This window comes from Bos javanicus, chromosome 17, assembly GCF_032452875.1.
Source record: "Bos javanicus breed banteng chromosome 17, ARS-OSU_banteng_1.0, whole genome shotgun sequence".
Classification (NCBI taxonomy): Eukaryota; Metazoa; Chordata; class Mammalia; order Artiodactyla; family Bovidae; genus Bos; species Bos javanicus.
The window spans coordinates 63573398-63588434 of NC_083884.1; the positions used below are offsets into that span (position 1 = coordinate 63573398).

General features: G+C 44.0%; 1 non-coding gene across 1 annotated transcript; it reads right to left on the reverse strand.

Moving 5' to 3' along the window:
• Positions 1-8513: 8513 nt before the first annotated feature.
• Positions 8514-8585, reverse strand: TRNAG-UCC (transfer RNA glycine (anticodon UCC)). The gene has a single exon. It is a non-coding gene; the product is annotated as a tRNA-Gly (tRNA).
• Between the last annotated feature and the right edge of the window lie 6452 nt (positions 8586-15037).

Sequence of the window (15037 nt, forward strand, 5' to 3'; positions counted from 1 at the left end):
TCCTAGATGGTGGAAGATTTAACTTGACCTTGAGCCTTATTATACGCTCATTGTAATATATTAGCATATACTAAACAACACACCCACAAGTGCCACGGCAGTTCCGAGGGCAACCACAGAAGACCAAAACGTGGGTGGTGGCCCCATTTCTGGAACTCTCCACTTCTTCTCCAAAATATTTGGAATAATCCTCCCACTCATCGGGTTTCCCTGGTGGCTCAGCTGGTTAAGAATTCGCCTGCAATGAGGGAGACCTGGGTTCGATCCCTGGGTTGGGAAGATCCCCTGGAGAAGGGAATGGCTACCCACTCCAGTATTCTGGTCTGGAGAATTCCATGGACTATATAGTCCATGGGGCCACAGAGTCTGACATGAATGAGTGAATTGCACTTTCCCACTCATTCAGTTCCGTTCAGTTGCTCAGTCGTGTCCGACTCTTTGCCACCCCATGAATCGCAGCACTCCAGGCCTCCCTGTCCATCACCAACTCTCAGAGTTCATTCAGACTCACATCCATCGAGTTGGTGATGCCATCCAGCCATCTCCTCCTCTGTCGTCTGTTGGGGGCCAGAGTGAGGCACTCCGCCCATGGCAAAGGTCATGAGGAAGGAGGCTCGACATACGCAAAGGTGGGATCGAGCCTCAGGAGTCCCCCTGGAAATTCTCGAGCATCTACCCCCATAACCAGAGCCTGCCTACTTTACTACTTTGTGCTCCCACCTACACCCCTGACTTTATGGGGGGCTGTCCCCCACCACCTCTTTCAGAGAAGGAGTTAATTTAGAGCTCCAGTTAATAAAAACTCCTGGGCATGACAAGAGTGTTTTAACTTACAAACTCCTCTGAAGGTTCTCTAGCCTGCCTGACAGGCTTGTCCGGCCACATGTGATTGCTCACAGCCTCCCAACCGTGAGAGGCACGAGATGCTTTAAACCTTCTAAAAACAGGTTCCTTAGAAAAGTTAGAAAACTATTAGTATAAGTATAATGGGCTGATTAGAAATTGTATTGGTGAAGGGTTTTTCATTTGTTGAGCCAATGTTTGTTGCTAAGTCTCCATATCCCCTGCTCTTACACACATTAATGAATATATAGAAGAAATAAGTATTAACCTTTGATATTAATCACGTTAGACCTTAGGCTAAATAAATTCTTGCCTTAACTAAAACCCACTACACCCTCACCCTATAGGAATGTAACTTTATTTGGGTGGCGTCTGTTTTAAGAATAATCACCCCTGGAGAAATAAGTGTCCTGGTTGACTGACCGCTGTCACAAGGAGAGGGTCATAAATTGTCAGCAGGCCCCCTGGCCAGAAGATGATGTAACACCCCTAAGACCTCTGTATACATTTGTATGAAGCACCTGACTTTGACAAAAGTCAGGACTGCTGACCCCACGTGACTTTTGCATAACATCTCAGTGTATAAAAGTAGACCATGGAAAATAAAGAACTGGGATCAGTTTCTCGAAATACTGGTCTCCCCATGTCGCTCTGTCTCTCACTCTGGCTGAGTCTCCATCTGGAGCACGGAACCCACCATGCTTACTAATTATGCCTGGGCTTCTAAGATCCGACCGGGGAGGCCTCAGTGTCTCCTCTCCTTCAGGAGAACGGAAGGATGCCTGCGGCCTATGTAAGTGGTGCAAGCTTCTTGTCTTGAAGTTTTATTGGTCTCCCGCGTAAACCAAGCTACTCAGCCTCTTTTCTCCACTGAATTTTCCTACTGAGCTATCCTCATTCTATTACTCTTTACATCTCTAATTAATATCTAACTGAAGCTATTGTATCCTGATCCTCGCCAACGCCGTCCCCGCTTCGAATACCCTGGATCAGCTGGGGCTGGACCCCAGCAGTCGTCCCCTTCTCCTCCTGCCCCCAATCCCTCCCAGCATCAGAGTCCTTTCCAATGAGTCAACTCTTCACATGAGGTGGCCAAAGTACTGGAGTTTCAGCTTTAGCATCATTCCTTCCAAACAAATCCCAGGGCTGATCTCCTTCAGAATGGACTGGTTGCAGTCCAAGGAACTCGCAAGAGTCTTCTCCAACACCACAGTTCAAAAGCATCAATTCTTCAGTGCTCAGCCTTCTTCACAGTCCAACTCTCACATCCATACATGACCACAGGAAAAACCATAGCCTTGACTAGACGGACCTTTGTTGGCAAAGTAATGTCTCTGCTTTTGAATATGCTATCTAGGTTGGTCATAACTTTTCTTCCAAGGAGTAAGCGTCTTTTAATTTCATGGCTGCAATCACCATCTGCAGTAATTTTGGAGCCCCAAAAAATAAAGTCTGATACTGTTTCCACATCTATTTCCCATGCAGTGATGGGACCGGCTGCCATAATCTTCGTTTTCTGAATGTTGAGCTTTAAGCCAACTTTTTCACTCTCCTCTTTCACTTTCATCAAGAAGCTTTTTAGTTCCTCTTCACTTTCTGCCATAAGGGTGGTGTCATCTGCATATCTGAGGTGATTGATATTTCTCCCAGCAATCTTGATTCCAGCCCAGCGTTTCTCATGATGTGCTCTGCATAGAAGTTAAATAAGCAGGGTGACAATATACAGCCTTGACGTACTCCTTTTCCTATTTGGAACCAGTCTGTTGTTCCATGTCCAGTTCTAACTGTTGCTTCCTGACCTGCATACAAATTTCTCAAGAGGCAGGTCAGGTGGTCTGGTATTCCCATGTCTTTCAGAATTTTCCACAGTTTATTGTGATCCACACAGTGAAAGGCTTTGGCATAGTCAATAAAGCAGAAATAGATGTTTTTCTGGAACTCTCTTGCTTTTTCCATGATCCAGCGGATGTTGGCAATTTGATCTCTGGTTCCTCTGCCTTTTCGAAAACCAGCTTGAACATCTGGAAGTTCACGGTTCACATATTGATTAGCCTATGAAATTAGCCAGCCCATAAAAACTACCACCCTCTCTTTCAGGGCCTCTTGCCTTCTGAGACGGCCCACACCCTGTCTGCAAAGTTTGTTTCTCCCAGGGACACTCCTGCCTTTTGAATTCTGTCTATGAAATGTGTGTCTCTCTCTGTTTTAAATTAAAGTATAACTATGTTGTGTTAGTTTCTGCTGTACAACAAAGTGAATCCGCTGTATGTCTACATACTTCCTGCCCACCCCGCCTCCCACCCCACCCCTCTAAGTCATCACGGGGCACTGAGCTGAGCTCCCTGTGCTATGCGGCAGCTTCCCACTGGCTGGCTGTCTTACACATGGTCCTGTGTATATGTCAAGGCTACTCTCTCAATCTGCCCCACTATCCACTTCCCCCTCTGTGTCCACGAGTCTCTGGGTCCATACGTCTGCACATGTATCCCTGCCAAGCTGATGGTTCATCGGTACCATCTTTCTAGATTCTATATATATGGGTTAATATATGATGTTTTTCTCTTCCTGACTTCACTCTATATGACAGACTCAACAAGTGACCCAATTTCATTCCGTTTTAATGTTTGCATAATATTCCATTGTATATCTGTATTACATCTTCCTTATCCATTTCTCTGTTGATGGACATTTAAGTTGCTTCCATGTCTTGGCTGTTGTAAATAGCACTGCAACAAACATTTGTTGTTTAGTCACAAAGTCATGTCTGATTCTTTTACGACCCTGTGGACTGTAGCCCACCAGACTGCCCATGGGATTTCCCAGGCAAGAATACTGGAGTGGGTTGCCATTTCCTTCTCCAAGGGACCTTCCTGACCCAGGGATTGAACCCAAGCCTCCTGCATTGGCAGGTAGATTCTTTACCACTGAGCCACAAAAGGAAGCCTGCCATGAACACTGGGGTGCATGGATATTTTCAAATTACACTTTTCTCAGGGTATATGCTCAGTAGTAGAATTGCTGGGTCATATGGTAGTTCTATTTTTAGTTTTTTTTTTTAAGGAACCTCTGTACTGTTCTCCATAACGGCTACATCAATTTACATTCCCACCAATAGTGTAAGAGGATTCCCTTTTCTCACACCCTCTCCAGAATTTATTGTTTGCTAATTTTTTGATAATGGCCTTTCTGACCAGTGTGAGGGGGTACCTCCTTGTGGTTTTGATTTGCATTTCTCTAACAATTAGTGATGTTGAGCATCTTTTCATGTGTTTGATGGCCATCTGTATGTCTTCTTTGGAGAAATGTCTATTTAATTCTCCCGCCCATTTTTAAATTTTTAAAAGAATATTTATTTGGCTGTGTGGGGTCTTGGTTGCAGCATGTAGGCTCTTTCATTGAGGTGCACAAACATTCTGGCTGTGGCAGGTGGGCTTAGTTCCTCTGCTGCATGTGGGATCTTAGTTTCCTGATCAGGGATCAGACCCATATCCCCTGCATTGCAAGGCAGATTCTTAACCACAGTTACCACCAGGGAAGTTCTGGGTTGTTTGTTTCTTTGATCTTGAGCTGCATGAACCGCTTCTGTGTTCTGGAGATTCATCCTTTGTCAGTTGTTTCATTTGCAAATACTGAACTGCGTACCTTTCATCACTTCTTATCACTTTGCCTCACTGGTTTCCTTCTACACTGAGACATAAAGAACCTGAACTTTGTTAAGTCCCGAGATCAGGTTTGTGATCTTATTTAAAGACAGTGGATTTGAATCCCAGCCCTTGGGTTCAAGTCCCAGTGTGGGTTTTGGCCATAGTTCGAGTCCTACCTGAGCTGTGCAGTTTCATATTCACATTTTTGGGCAACCATCACCACTGCCCATCTCCAGAACCTTCTCTCCTCGAACTGAAACTTTGTACATTTAACAATCCCTCCCCATTCCCTACCTTTCTTAGCCCCTAACAACCACCTTTCTACTCTCTGTCTCTATGGATTTGACTCCTTTGGGAACCTAATGTAATATGATCATACAGTACTTAGCCTTTTGTGACTGGCTTGTTCCACTTAGCATAATGTCCTCAAGATTCACTCGTGTTGTAGTGAGTATCAGAATTGCCTTCTTTTTTAGGGTTAAATAATATTCCAGCACAAGCTGGAATCAAGATTGCCGGGAGAAATATCAATAACCTCAGTTATGCAGATGACACCACCCTTATGGCAGAAAGTGAAGAGGAACTAAAAAGCTTCTTGATGAAAGTGAAAGAGGAGAGTGAAAAAGTTGGCTTAAAGCTCAACATTCAGAAAACGAAGATTATGGCAGCTGGTCCCATCACTGCATGGGAAATAGATGTGGAAACAGTGTCAGACTTTATTTTTGGGGGCTCCAAAATCACTGCAGATGGTGATTGCAGCCATGAAATTAAAAGACGCTTACTCCTTGGAAGAAAAGTTATGACCAACCTAGATAGCATATTCAAAAGCAGAGATATTACTTTGCCAACAAAGGTCCGTCTAGTCAAGGCTATGGTTTTTCCTGTGGTCATGTATGGATGTGAGAGTTGGACTGTGAAGAAGGCTGAGCACTGAAGAATTGATGCTTTTGAACTGTGGTGTTGGAGAAGACTCTTGAGAGTTCCTTGGACTGCAAGGAGATCCAACCAGTCCATTCTGAAGGAGATCAGCCCTGGGATTTGTTTGGAAGGAATGATGCTAAAGCTGAAACTCCAGTACTTTGGCCACCTCATGTGAAGAGTTGACTCATTGGAAAGGACTCTGATGCTGGGAGGGATTGGGGGCAGGAGGAGAAGAGGACGACAGAGGAGGAGATGGCTGGATGGCATCACCAACTTGATGGATGTGAGTCTGAATGAACTCTGGGAGTTGGTGATGGACAGGGAGGCCTGGCGTGCTGCAATTCATGGGGTCGCAAAGAGTCGGACACGACTGAGTGACTGAACTGAACTGAACTTAATATTCCTTTGTTTGGATAGACGTTTTTTTCCCCCCACACTGAGCAGTTTGCAGGATCTTAGCTCCCCAACCAGGGATTGAACCTGGGCCCTTGGCAGTGAGAGTCCTAACCACTGGACTGCCAGAGAATTCCTAATAGACCACATGTTGTTCATTCATTTATTGATGGACTTTGGATTGTTTCTACCTTTTAGCTATTCTGAAGAATACTGCTGTGAATGTGGATTGTATAAATATCTGTTTGATTCCCTGCTTTCAGTCCTTTTGTTTGTATACCCAGAAGTGAAATTGCTGAGTCATTCCCTGGTGGCTCAGATGGTAAAGCATCTGCCCGCAATGCCAGAGACCTGGGTGCTACAGTCCATGGGGTCGACTGAGCGACTTCACTTTCACTTTCATAGTAATTCTATGTTTACTTTTTCTGAGGAATACTGTTTTGCATAGTGACTACACCATTTCCCATTTTTACCAGCAATGCACCAGTGTTTCAATTTCTCTACGTTCTCGTCAACACTTGGTATTTTCTGTTTTGTTTTGTTGTTGTTGCTGTTCGTTTGATAATAACCATCCTAATAGACTGAAGTGGTCTCTCACTGTGCTTTTGATTTTTATTTCCTTCATCACTGGACGTTGATCAACCTTTCGTGTGCTTACTCATTTGTGTACCTTCTTCAGAGAAATGTGTATTTCAGTACCTTTGCCTATTTTTCAGCTGGATCATTTGTCACTGAATTGCAGGAGTTCTTTGTATTAATCTCTTATCAGATATGTAATTTGCAAATATTTTCTCCCTTTTTGTGGACTGCCTTCTTACTTTTGCATTGTTGTTGTCTGTATTTATTTCTTTATTTGGCTGCCCTGGGTTGGTTGCAGCCTGTGTGATCGTCCATCCTCACTGTGGCATGTAGGATTTTTAGTTGCAGCGTGTGGGGTCTAGTTTCCTGACTAGGGCTCAAACTGGGGACCCTTGCACTGGGAGCATGGAGGCTTAGCCACGTACCACCAGGGAGGGTCCTCTTACTCTGTTGATGGTGTCCTTTGATGTACAAAACTTTTCGTTTTGATGAAGTCCCACTTACCTGTTTTTGTCTTCCGTTGCCTGTGCTTTCGGTGTCATATCCATGAAGTTGTTGCCAAATCCAGTGTCATGAAGCTTTTAGAGTTTTGTAGTGTGGACTCTCATACTTAGAACTTTGATCTATTTTGGGGTTAACTTTTGTGTCTAGTGTAAGGTAAGGGTCCTGCTACTTTCTTTCACCTGTGGATATTAAATTTTCCCAGCACCATCATTGAAAAGACTGCCTTCCCCCCATCGAATGGCCTCAGCACCGTCCTCCTACGCCTGTTCTTGTCTACTCTTTACACAGTCGTCCCTTCGCAGTGTTGGCTTGGGGCTGGGCTCCCTCGGATGATTCTCTGTCCTTCAGGGGTGGAGCGGCGTCTGCAGAGGCAGACGGAGCAGTGCAGAGCCCAGGGCTTTCCCACAGTCTGCGTGTCTGCTGCAGGCGGAGAGTTCATGCAGTCCGCCTGCTTCACTGTCTTTGCTGTTCTCCAGTGGCACCTGGAGCCCTGGTCCTAACCCGGACCAGCTCTGAGACTAAGCTCAAGGAATGTTCATTGTTGTTGTTATTGTTGTTCAGTCGCTCAGTCGTGTCCAAGTCTTTGTGACCCCATGGACCGCAGCACTCCAGGCCTCCCTGTCCATCACCAACTCCCGGAGCTTTCTCAAACACATGTCCATTGAGTCGGAGATGCCATCCAACCATCTCACCCTCTGTTGTCCCCTTCTCCTCCTGCCACCAGTCCCTCCGAGCATCAGGGTCTTTTCCAGTGAGCCGGCTCTTCGCATCAGGTGGCCAAAGTATTGGAGCTTCAGCTTCAGCGTTAGTCGTTGCAATGAATATTCAGGATTGATTTCCTTTAGGATTGACTGGTTTGATCTTGCAGTCTAAGGGATCCTCCTGATTAATGATGTTACTGTGTAGGCTTAGGGCATTAGGGGTACAATGGAGCAGATTATCAGATATCAGAATGTTTCATGTAAACATTAAAACTTAGAATGTGCACCTGATGTCTGCTCTGGAGCCCTGCATTTTAGTTACCACGGCTGGTCATGTAGCAGGAACATGTGTGTGTGACCATCTTGTGAGTCTTTTTTTTTTTTTTTTTTGGTAAGCTTGACTCTTTTAAAAAAAGAAGTTTAAATTATTTATTTGGTCGCTCCAGGTCTTAGTTGCAGCATACAGGATCTAGTTTCCTGACCAGGGATCGAACCTGTGCCCCCTGCACTGGGAGTGTGGAGTTTTAATTGCTGGACCACCAGGGAAGTCCTGTGTGTGACCTGTCTTCTTATAAGAGCTCTGTTCCAAGACCTAAGCGGCTTTCCTCGGGCAGATAGCTCACATGTCTGTGGTTGACAGAGGGAACTAATCTCAGAAGGCCCTCGGAAAGCGCTGTTCCCCAAAGATGTGGCCAGCGGGATGCTGAGGAATGGTGGTTGAGTCTCCTGTCCATCACAGCCACCTTCCGCTACCTCCTAACTGGATCTGGCTTTCCCTGGAGGCTGCCACGTGGGGACATGGCATTTTGGAGGGACCTGCTGTGCTTGGTCTGTCTCAACATCAGTTTCAGGAACCACCCCTCCTACTTCTGGCTGACCCCCCCCCCTTTTTTTTTTTGGCTATGCCCCAGCACTTGAGGGATCTTAGTTCCCCGACCAGGGATTGAACCTGGGCCATGGCAGTGGAAGTGCCGAGTCCTAACCATTGGACCGCCAGGGAATTCCCATGCTTCTTCTGGCTTTGATCTGCCCTCCGCTAAGACCTCATGCTCGCACAGGTCACAGAGCGTGGGCAAGGGGAGCAGGAGAGAGTAAAAACCTCCCCTCCCCTCGCCATGCTCCTGGCTGCCATGGGGATGCTGTTATGATTGCCATTTGTGTATTGAAGGGTTTTTTTTTAAGGGAGGGGCATTTTTATTTATTTATTTTGGCCGTGCTGGGTCTTCACTGCTGCGTGGGCTTTTCTCTAGTTGCGGCGAGCCAGGGACTGCTCTCTGGTTGCGGCTTCTCATTGCAGTGCTTTTTTTAAAAAATTTAATTTAATTTAATTTTTAAACTTTACAATATTGTATTGGTTTTGCCATATATCAAAATGAATCCGCCACAGGTATACATGTGTTCCCCATCCTGAACCCTCCTCCCTCCCCGTACCATCCCTCTGGGTCGTCCCAGTGCACCAGCCCCAAGCATCCAGTATCGTGCATCGCACCTGGACTGGCGACTCATTTCATACATGATAGTATACATGTTTCAATGCCATTCTCCCAAATCTTCCCACCCTCTCCCTCTCCCACAGAGTCAAAAAGACTGTTCTATACATCAGTGTCTCTTTTGCTGTCTTGTATACAGGGTTATTGTTACCATCTTTCTAAATTCCATATATATGCGTTAGTATACTGTATTGGTGTTTTTCTTTCTGGCTTACTTCACTCTGTATAATAGGCTCCAGTTTCATCCACCTCATTAGAACTGACTCAAATGCATTCTTTTTAATGGCTGAGTAATACTCCACTGTGTATATGTACCACAGCTTTCTTATCCATTCATCTGATGATGGACATCTAGGTTGCTTCCATGTCCTGGCTATTATAAACAGTGCTGCAATGAACATTTGGGTACATCTTTCAATTCTGGTTTCCTCAGTGTGTATGTCCAGCAGTGGGATTGCTGGATCATAAGGCAGTTCTATTCCCAGTTTTTTAAGGAATCTCCACACTGTTCTCCATAGTGGCTGTACTAGTTTGCATTCCCACCAACAGTGTAAGAGGGTTCCCTTTTCTCCACACCCTCTCCAGCATTTATTGCTTGCAGACTTTTGGATCGCAGCCATTCTGACTGGTGTGAAATGGTACCTCATAGTGGTTTTGATTTGCATTTCTCTGATAATGAGTGATGTTGAGCATCTTTTCATGTGTTTGTTAGCCATCTGTATGTCTTCTTTGGAGAAATGTCTATTTAGTTCTTTGGCCCATTTTTTGATTGGGTCATTTATTTTTCTGGAATTGAGCTGTAGGTGTTGCTTGTATATTTTTGAGATTAGTTGTTTGTCAGTTGCTTCATTTGCTATTATTTTCTCCCATTCTGAAGTCTGTCTTTTCACCTTGCTTATAGTTTCCTTTGTTGCACAGAAGCTTTTAAGTTTAATTAGGTCCCATTTGTCTATTTTTGCTTTTATTTCCAATATTCTGGGAGGTGGATCATAGAGGATCCTGCTGTGATGTATGTCAGAGAGTGCTTTGCCTATGTTCTCCTCTAGGAGTTTTATAGTTTCTGGTCTTATGTTTAGATCTTTAATCCATTTTGAGTCTATTTTTGTGTATGGTGTTAGAAAGTGTTCTAGTTTCATTCTTTTACAAGTGGTTGACCAGTTTTCCCAGCACCACTTGTTAAAGAGATTGTCTTTAATCTATTGTATATTCCTGCCTCCTTTGTCAAAGATAAGGTGTCCATATGTGCGTGGATTTATCTCTGGGCTTTCCATTTTGTTCCATTGATTTATATTTCTGTCTTTGTGCCAGTACCATACTGTCTTGATGACTGTGGCTTTGTAGTAGAGCCTGAAGTCAGGCAGGTTGATTCCTCCAGTTCCATTTTTCTTTCTCAAGATTGCTTTGGCTATTCAAGGTTTTTTGTATTTCCATACAAACTGTGAAATTATTTGTTCTAGCTCTGTTAAGAATACCGTTGGTAGCTTGATAGGGATTGCATTGAATTTATAACTTGCTTTGGGTAGTATACTCATTTTCACTATATTGATTCTTCCAATCCATGAACATGGTATATTTCTCCATCTATTAGTGTCCTCTTTGATTTCTTTCACCAGTGTTTTATAGTTTTTTATATATAGGTCTTTAGTTTCTTTAGGTAGATATATTCCTAAGTATTTTATTCTTTTCGTTGCAATGGTGAATGGAATTGTTTCCTTAATTTCTCTATTTTCTCATTATTAGTGTATAGGAATGCCAGGGATTTCTGTATGTTGATTTTATATCCTGCAACTTTACTATGTTCATTGATTAGTTCTAGTAATTTTCTGGTGGAGTCTTTAGGGTTTTCTATATAGAGGATCATGTCATCTGCAAACAGTGAGAGTTTTACTTCTTCTTTTCCAATTTGGATTCCTTTTATTTCTTTTTCTGCTCTGATTGCTGTGGCCAAAACTTCCAAAACTATGTTGAATAGTAATGGTGAAAGTGGGCACCCTTGTCTTGTTCCTGACTTTAGAGGAAATGCTTTCAATTTTTCACCATTGAGGATAATGTTTGCTGTGGGTTTGTCATATATAGCTTTTATTATGTTGAGGTATGTTCCTTCTATTCCTGCTTTCTGGAGAGTTTTTTATCATAAATGGATGTTGAATTTTGTCGAAGGCTTTCTCTGCATCTATTGAGATAATCATATGGTTTTTATTTTTCAATTTGTTAATGTGGTGTATTACATTGATTGGTTTGCGGATATTGAAGAATCCTTGCATTCCTGGGATAAAACCCACTTGGTCATCGTGTATGATCTTTTTAATGTGTTGTTGGATTCTGATTGCTAAAAGTATGTTAAGGATTTTTGCATCTATGTTCATCAGTGATATTGGCCTGTAGTTTTCTTTTTTTGTGGCATCTTTGTCAGGTTTTGGTATTAGGGTGATGGTGGCCTCATAGAATGAGTTTGGAAGTTTACCTTCCTCTTCATGGCAGTGCTTTCTCTTGTTGCAGAGTGCGGGTCTAGGGCAGGGGCTTCAGTAGTTGTGGTGACGGCTTAGTTGCCCTGCAACATGTGGAATCTTCTTGGTCCAGGGATCAGACCCGTGTCTCCTGCATTGGCAGGTGGACTCTTTTTCTCCCCCACTTTGGAAAAGGAGTACGTCAAGGCTGTATATTGTCACCCTGCTTATTTAACTTCTATGCAGAGTACATCATGAGAAACGCTGGGCTGGAAGAAGATGGAGTCAAGATTGCCGGGAGAAATATCAATAATCTCAGATAATGCAGATGACACCACCCTTATGGCAGAAAGTGAAGAACTAAAGGGCCTCTTGATGAAAGTGAAAGAGGAGAGTGAAAAAGTTGGCTTAAAGCTCAACATTCAGAAAACTAAGATCATGGCATCTGGTCCCATCACTTCATGGAAAATAGATGGGGATACAGTGGAAACAGCGGCTGACTTTATTATTTTGGGTTCCAAAATCACTGCAGATGGTGATTGCAGCCATGAAATTTAAAGACACTTACTCCTTGGAAGGAAAATTATGACCAACCTAGATAGCATATTAAAAAGCAGAGACATTACTTTGTCAACAAAGGTCTGTCCAGTCAAGGCTATGGTCTTTCCAGTAGTCATGTATGGATGTGAGAGTTGGACTATAAAGAAAGCTGAGCGCTGAAGAATTGATGCTTTTGAACTGTGGTGTTGGAGAAGACTCTTGAGAGTCCCTCGGACTGCAAAGAGATCCAACCAGTCCATCCTAAAGGAGATCAGTCCTGGGTGTTCATTGGAAGGACTGATGTTGAAGCTGAAACTCCAATACTTTGGCCACCTCATGCAAAGAGCTGACTTATTTGAAAAGACCTTGATGCTGGGAAAGATTGAGGGCAGGAGGAGAACGGGACAACAGAGGATGAGATGGCTGGATGGCATCACCGACTCGATGGACATGAGTTTGGGTGAACTCTGGGAGTTGGCGATGGACAGGAAGGCCTGGCGTGCTGTGGTTCATGGGGTTGCAAAGAGTCAGACACAACTGAGCAACTGAACTGAACTTGGTTCTTTTTTTAAAAAAAAGTTTTTAACCAGAGGATAATTGCTTTACAATGTTGTGTTGGTTTCTGTAATACATCAACATAGGTATGCATATGTCCCCTCCCTCTTGAACCTCCTTTCCACCCCTCTAAGTTATTACAGAACCAGGTTGAGTTCGTTGAGTCACACAGCAAATTCCCAATGGCTATCTATTTTACATATGGTAATGTGTATTTTTCAGTGATATTTGTTTTTCTGACCTACTTCACTCTGTATAACAGGCTCTAGGTTCGTCACTCGAACTGATTCAAATCCATTCCTTTTCATGGCCGAGTAATATTCCATTGCATACACACACACACACACACCCACACCCACACCCACACACACACACACACACCTCCCCCGCAACTTCTTTATCCATTCATCTGTTAATGGACATCTAGGTTGCTTCCATGTCCTGGCTATTGTAAACAGTGCTGTAATGAACATTGGGGTACACGTGTCTTTTAGAATTGTGGTTTTCTCAGGGTATATACCCAGTGGTGGGATTGTTGGGTCATATGGTAGTTTTATGGAGAAGGCAATGGCACCCCACTCCAGTACTCTTGCCTGGAAAATCCCATGGGCAGAGGAGCCTGGTAGGCTGCAGTCCATGGGGTTGCTAAGAGTCGGACACGACTGAGCGACTTCACTTTCACTTTTCACTTTCATGCATTGGAGAAGGAAATGGCAACCCACTCCAGTGTTCTTGCCTGGAGAATCCCAGGGACGGGGGAGCCTGGTGGGCTGCCATCTATGGGGTCGCACAGAGTCGCACGACTAAAGTGACTTAGCAGCATGGTAGTTTTATTCCTAGTTTTTAAAGAAATCTCCATACTCTTCTCCATAGTGGCTGTATCAATGTACATTCTCATCAGCAGTACAAGAGGGTTCCCTTGTCTCTACATCCTCTCCAGCATTTGTTGTTTGCCAAGTTTCTGATGAAGGCCGTTCTGACTGGTATGAGATGATACCCCATTTTCGCTTTGGTTTGCATTTCCCTAATGATAAGTGATGTTGAGCAATTTTTTCACGTGCTTATTAACCATCTGTACGTCTTCTTTGGAGAAATGTCTGTTTAGGTCTTCTGGCAAGTGGATTCTTAACCACTGGACCACTAGGGAAGTCCAAGGAGGGATGTTTTAATAGCGTTTGAGATAATTGTGGATTTTTTAAAATGACTGTATTTATTTGGCTGTGTCAGGTCTTAGCTGTGGCTCTCAGGATCTTGGTCATGTCAGGCAGGATCTTTAAGCAAAGATCCCGAGACTGCTCAGGCTTCAGTAGCTGTCGTGAGTCGACTTCGTTTCTCCAAGGCACATGGGATCTTTGTCCTCTGACCAGATAGCAATGCCTGCTGCACTGCAAGGCAGATTCTTTAGCCCTGGGCCATCAAAGTGAAAGTCGCTCAGTCCTGTCCGACTCCTTGCCACCCCATGGACTATAAAGTCCATGGGATTCTCCAGGCCAGAATACTGGAGTGGGTAGCCTTTCCCTCCTCAGGTTTTTATATTAAATGTGTTCGGTTGGTTTAAAAGTGAAAACCACTTCATCTGAACACCACCACCAACAAAACCTAATTGCTATACCACAGATGACCTCTGCCTGCATTTGAACTTCATGAAATTACGGTACAATGTGGACTCTTTGCAGTCTTTTTTCACTCAGCACTGTCTGTGAGATTCATCTGTGATGTCAAAGTATGGTGAGCAGTTTATTCTTTTTTCCAAGCTGTGTATTTACTGCGTGAATATGCCATGAGCTGTTTATGCATTCTACCGTTGATGGGTTTTTGGGTGGTTCCTAGTTTTTCATGTAGGTCATGCAGATATGAGCATTTTTTTGCCTGTGTCTTTTGAGACACAGCTCTCAGTTGTGTTGGATGTATGCCCGGTGGGGTGGAATTGCCAGTCACGGGGCACGGATATGTTTAGGGGTTACTGGGCACTGTTTCTCCACAGCAGTTCTACCTATTTACTCCCCTGCTCACAAGAGGGACAATTCCAGCGGCTCCATGTCTCAGCTGACCCTTGTTTTGAGATGCCTTTTTCAGGGCAAGGGGCAGGTCTTTTTTTAAAATTCAGTTTTAAGACTTTATTATTATTATGGCCTCACGGCATGGCATGTGGGATCTAGTTTCCTGACCAGGGATCGAACCTGCCCTCCCTGCATTGGAAGCATGGAGTCTTAACCCATGGACCATCAGGGCAGGGAAGTCCTATTATCATTATTCTTATTTGGAGCAGAGAAAGATTTATTGCAGGGCCATGCAAAGGAGAACAGGCAGTTAGTGGTAAAAAATGAACAAACAAACAAACCGCAAGCACAACTGAACCTAAGACTTTATTTGAGAGCAGTTTTAGGTTCCTAGTCAAATGGGGAGGAAAGTAGTGAGAT